The sequence below is a fragment of the Capsicum annuum genome, chromosome 2, assembly GCF_002878395.1.
Source record: "Capsicum annuum cultivar UCD-10X-F1 chromosome 2, UCD10Xv1.1, whole genome shotgun sequence".
NCBI lineage: Eukaryota > Viridiplantae > Streptophyta > Magnoliopsida > Solanales > Solanaceae > Capsicum > Capsicum annuum.
Genome location: NC_061112.1, coordinates 86,808,208 through 86,814,069, shown reverse-complemented (window position 1 = coordinate 86,814,069; position 5,862 = coordinate 86,808,208). Strand labels below are relative to the sequence as shown.

Sequence of the window (5,862 nt, the reverse complement as noted above, 5' to 3'; positions counted from 1 at the left end):
CCCTATTGATTATCTTATTTTCGTCTAACTGTTGCCTATTGCCTATTGATGGAACGGGTTGACTGACGTGTTCCACGGAAGCAGTAAAACAGAAAGTAAAGAACACAATGGATTTTTACGTGGAAAACACCCGGCTCAAAAGGTGTAAAAAAACACGACCTGCACCTCTACAGGATTTAACCCCAACTTCAGTAAATAACTCTGAGCCTCAACAACGACTGATTACAAAACTCTTATAACCAACAAATAAGAATTGTAAACTCTAATCTCTATAACTCAACAACTAGGAATTACAAACTCTAATTCCTAACTACACACACCTCCCAAGGTATGCGTTCCCAAAGTCTCTGAGTGTTCCCAATTTGAAGACTAGCTTCTAGTTCAGTTTCTAACACACTGAAACTAATATTACATCAATAGTTCAAACACAATGAACAACTCTAAAAATCAACGCTAAAACTCTTAGCTGGATTCTATACTGAGGACCAGGTTCTTCAACGTGTTTCTTCAGTGATTGAGTAGCACTTCGTAAAGTCAGCCTGTCGATTGTGCTTTTCTGTTTTTTAAGTGCGTGAATTATTCTGACTGCTGCATCTTCTATTTAAGCACAGCTCTCTAAAGAGCCATTCTCTATTTCAAACTCCTCTAATCAAAACTCTCATTGCATAGAGTTTTACTTCAAGTGAGACTCCTTCTTCAATTCTAATTCTTGTCTCCTTGGTGTTCTAGTCAAATTCCAATTCTTTAAATCAGCACATATTAATTTATCAGAATCTTTCTCCTCCCACACATAGGACTCTTCAAGATATACTCAGAAGTGAAACTCCTTCTTTACATAAAACTCCTTTTTCAACTCAACTTGTTTCCCTTATCATCAAGTGTTTGAATCAAATTTAACTTGTTCTATTCCCCATGTGATCAGTAAATTGAAGTTTCCAGTTGCATTGAATTAACTCATATCAACTTATTTCATTCATATTGTCATTCATCAAACTTCAAGGTTCCAACAAATTTCCCGTTTTGATGATGACAAACCTCTTGTCTTTGTGCACCCAAATATCTTTACCTGTAGGCACTAAAGTATAAACACTATAATGAATAAGTTAGTCAATGGGTTATAAACATTACACAACCCTCTTATCTTCCCCCTTTTGGCATCATCGAAAAACCATTTCAATGCAATAATATATTAGCCAAAGTGATTTGTTATGCTATTCATGGCCACTGGGGCTATCACCAAAACAATCAAACAAAGACTTTAGCCAACCTAATAATGTATTAAAGAGAGCAAAAATATGAGTCAATTTAGCAAAGATAACCATTCCATTTAACTGACAGAGCATGTTCCACATTAAACCTAAGCTAGTACTGAACAAAGCAAAACAATTGAGCATTAAAAAAAATACGATATAAAAGTCGGACATGGCTAAGGATACAAATAGTGAGGAGTTGATGAGGAAGGTGGAACAGGTGATATCAACTGTGTCAATTGATGAATGACTTCAACATTTTCATCCCTCTATCAATCAAGGTCCAGCTTCAAAGTCATGATCCTAACCTTAAAGACCTCTTATTCCACTTCATGGCTATCTTATGCAGCTTCTAGTTCAGAAATTTTTTTTTCTCAAATGAGTCTTAGTCCTCCTTATTGAAACAGGTAGAGCAACATGATTCATCTGTTCAAGAACATCTATTTTTTTCTATAAGTCAAACCTGATTTAGGACTGAGAAGCCCAAAAAAAATTACCAATTAGCAACTAAAAGGGAAAGCATGTCCCTTTTCATTCTTCAAAAACATATGTTGCATGTGATTGATGATCAAGCTTGGCAAATCCATGGTACACAACTGATATTTTGGTTGAGAAAGAAAAAGAAATTTCTGGTATAGGATTAACACACTTGTGCACACCCATTTGGAGAGAATCAGAGAAAGTTTGGCCAACAATTCATTAGTTTTATTAGACAATGAGAGGATGAAGTGTGTGGAATTAAACAGGTGTGCTCAACTGTTTCAACTTAGACAGCCTATGCTTATGTCAGTGCAGAACATACCTGATAAGAAGAATTTTGTGGTCATAATTGCTTGTTTGTACCTATTTTTCTACACAATCTAATACAAAAATAGGTTAGAAAAGTCAAAAATCTGGAATTGGGACACAAACTAAATGTGCAAGACTGAATAGAATAACTTTTTAGCTAATAAGATTAAAAAGAAAAATGATTATTCTAGTCAATCATTGAGGGGAGTTCATGCAATTTTAATCATCCTCAAGTCTAACCTATTCCTTGCAAAATGCTCTCTACTTAGTGCCTTTGATGTTTCTCCAGTCAATTAAGTAACCCAAATAGTTGTAGCCCCCAAGAGTGAAATTGTTTTCCTTTGGATATCATAATCTCAAGCCATTGATTCCCATGAGATCTCTCAAGATTATTTTGACAACATCAATTTTTATGAACTACTAACAAAATTACCAGCAACTTTGGTTTTATTGATGCATCTATTTCTTTATTTGTTGTTCCCCTGTCAATATGCCCTCAGTCTGTACAACAGTTGAACCAGGTGGTACAACATGTTCCTGTGCATGCTCATCAGTTTCACAGTCATCCTCTTTTCTCATTTTTTTTTTTTAAAAAATATCCCTTGCTTCCCCCTTACACGAGCACTACAAATCTGGTCATCTTTCAAATGATCCATTCCCCTTTTAAATGTGGTGAGTGAAAGAAACTTTATTTTTTTCTAGTCTTATGCCTTGAGCAAGCTTTATTTATGCACAAATTTTTCTTGTCTCCTTTCACTCTCACCTGCAAAACAAATTAGGGGTTAACTTTAGGCACCCAGACAAGCTTGGGTCCTTTCTTATGAGTAAATGGATGAATCAGATTTCTTCTAGCCCATGCAGACAACATGTTACGTGACCCGTTTCTCTGACTAATTTTAGTTATCCTTTTCTTGGTCTGAGATAGTTTATTTGCCAGATTTAGACTGCTGGATCTACTTTTGGGAGCAACTGGACATTTAGTGGTTGGACAAGGTTTCCACATATATAGCACAAGTCTTGATAAACATCAAGACTTTTATGAAAACCCAACCCAGCTTTTTCACTGTGATATCTTTCACTCAACTTATGAACAATTCTTGAGGAATTTGTCCACCTGTTTGCTCTCTCAAAGTCAAGTTTTAGTTTAGAGACTTCTTGACTCGGTTTATTCACCATTTCTGTTGCATTATTGCACTCTTCTTTGTACTTGACCAATTCAAGTTCAACTTTTTCTTGTTCTTTACACTTGGTGTTTTTTCCTTTTTCAGAGAGTGTCAATTTTAGAACTTCAGACTTAAAGATCGTCATTTGAAGAATCAAGTTGCTCAACCTGTTTCTTGAGAGAGCAGTTTTCTTGTTCAACAGTGTTCTTGCAAGCTTCTAAATCAATAAAATCAAATTTGATTCTTGCAACACTGTTGAATAGCTCATCCCTATCAGAAGTTGATTCTTGGAAGTCATCAATTAGTGCACTCATCAAGGAAATAAGTTTTGTTTTAGAAAACAAATGCAACTTTTCTTTAAGTTCAAGTATACTTACCTCAGAAGCATCATCTTCTTCCTCCAAGTCTGAATCTCCAAGAGCCATGAGTGCTGCTTCATCAACTTCATCACCATCTAAGTCAAATCCCCAAGCTGCTACCATTTTAGTTCCATCAATTTCCATTTCATAAGTTCTTAAATTCCCCACTAATTCATCCAGGGCCATGCCTGCAAGATCCTTATTTGCTTTCCTGATTACAGTCACCTTAACATTCCACTTTGATTTTGGTAATACCCCCAGTACCTTCTCGACTTATTCTTCTTTAGATATAACTTTTCCTAAGAAGGTCAGCACATTTGTTAAGGCAGTAAGCCTTGTCATCATCTCATGCAAGGTTTCATCCTCCCTCATCTTAAATGCCTCATACTCGGTGAAGAGAAGAGAAGAGAAATTCTAAATTTTCTTACTTGAGATGTGCCTTCATGAGCATTTACTAGAGCATCCCAAATTTGCTTAGCAGTGGTGCATATTGATACCCTGTTGTATTCAGCAGGTCCTAATCCACAGACCAAAATGTTTTTGGCCTTAGCATTTTTCTTTAATGTCAATAAATCATCAGGAGTGAATTCACTTCTTACTTTCTTGACCTGTTTCCCATCTTCTAACTTCATTGAAATAGTAGGACCATCAGTGATCCTATCCCATAACTCGTAGTCTTCGCCTTGAATAAATGTTTCCATCCTAGCTTTCCACCAAATGAAGTGAGAACCATCAAAGAGTGGAGGTCTAATAGTAGATTGACCTTCACTGTGATCGGTAGGTGGTGCGAAATTCATCATATTGATCTTTGTCTTAGGTGCTAGCCCTTTTTAAGATAACCTCGGTCTGATACCACTTGTTAAGAATTCGTGCCCTACTGATTATTTTATTTTCGCCTAACTGTTGCCTATTGATGGAACGGGTTGCTTGACGTGTTCCACGAAAGCAGTAAAACAAAAAGTAAAGAACACAATGGATTTTTACGTGGAAAACACCCGGCTCAAAAGGTGTAAAAAAACCATGACCTGCACCTCTACAGGATTTAACCCCAACTTCAGTAAATAACTCTGAGCCTCAACAACGACTGATTACAAAACTCTTGTAACCAACAAATAAGAATTATAAACTCTAATCCCTATAACTCAACAACTAGGAATTATAAACTCTAATTCCTAACTACACACACACCTCCCAAGGTATGCGTTCCCAAAGTCTCTGAGTTTTTCCAACTCGAAGACTAGCTCCTAGTTCAGTTTATAACACACTGAAACTAATATTACATCAATAATTCAAACACAATGAACAACTCTAAAAATCAACGCTAAAACTCGTAGCTGGGTTCTGTACTGAGGACGAGGTTCTTCAACGTGTTTCTTCAATGATTGAGTAGCACTTCGTAAATTCAATCTGTCGATTGTACTTTTCTGCTTTTTAAGTACGTGAATTATTCTGACTGCTGCATCTTCTATTTAAGCACAGCTCTCCAAAGAGTCATTCTTTATTTCAAACTCCTCTAATCAAAACTCTCATTGCATAGAGTTCTACTTCAAGTGGGACTCCTTCTTCAATTCCAACGCTTGTCTCCTTGGTGTTGTAGTCAAATTCCAATTCTTTAAATCAGCACATATTAATTTATCAGAATCTTTCTCCTCCCACACATAAGACTCTTCAAGATATACTCAGAAGTGAAACTCCTTCTTTACGTAAGACTCCTTTTTCAACTAAACTTGTTTTCCCTTATCATCAAGTGTTTGAATCAAATTCAACTTGTTCTATTCCCCATGTGATCAGTAAATTGAAGTTTTCAGTTGCATTGAATTAACTCATATCAACTTGTTTCATTCATATTGTCATTCATCAAAACTTCAAGGTTCCAACACTTGACAAAATTTTGTTTTGACTTTTGTTCGATGATTTTGGACTGAAAAACCTAATTTCCAAATTCAAAATGTTTTGAACATCAACAATTAGGGATATTGGCATAATTGCATTTATATCCTCCCCATCTATTGATTGACATTGAGTTTTATCCTTTTCGTCGGTGAGAAATTGCTCACCAGAGTTTCAATATAGTCCGACAGTGTCACGCGTATCTCCTTGGATTGAACATTGACTAATATGAGCACCTTTATCTCCTTTACCTTCGTCTTCATTTATCTCATCATGAATTAGCTTGCAAGGTGATCAAATTTAAAGGCTCACATCCGACAATTTTTCCTCAACAGTGTCAAATGGCCTTGCTCAATTCTTACGATTGACATGTTAATATGCTTTGAATTTCGCACCTTAGAGGGTATTAGA

At 36.0% G+C, this 5,862-nt stretch overlaps 1 long non-coding RNA gene across 1 annotated transcript in view; it reads right to left on the bottom strand.

The window, feature by feature from the left end:
* Nucleotides 1-253: 253 nt before the first annotated feature.
* LOC124895895 overlaps nt 254-5,862 on the bottom strand; it is a 10,940-nt gene continuing 5,331 nt past the window's right edge. The window contains exon 2 of the long non-coding RNA XR_007052023.1: nt 254-1,075. This is a non-coding gene — a long non-coding RNA (uncharacterized LOC124895895). The remainder of the gene's footprint in view (nt 1,076-5,862) is intronic.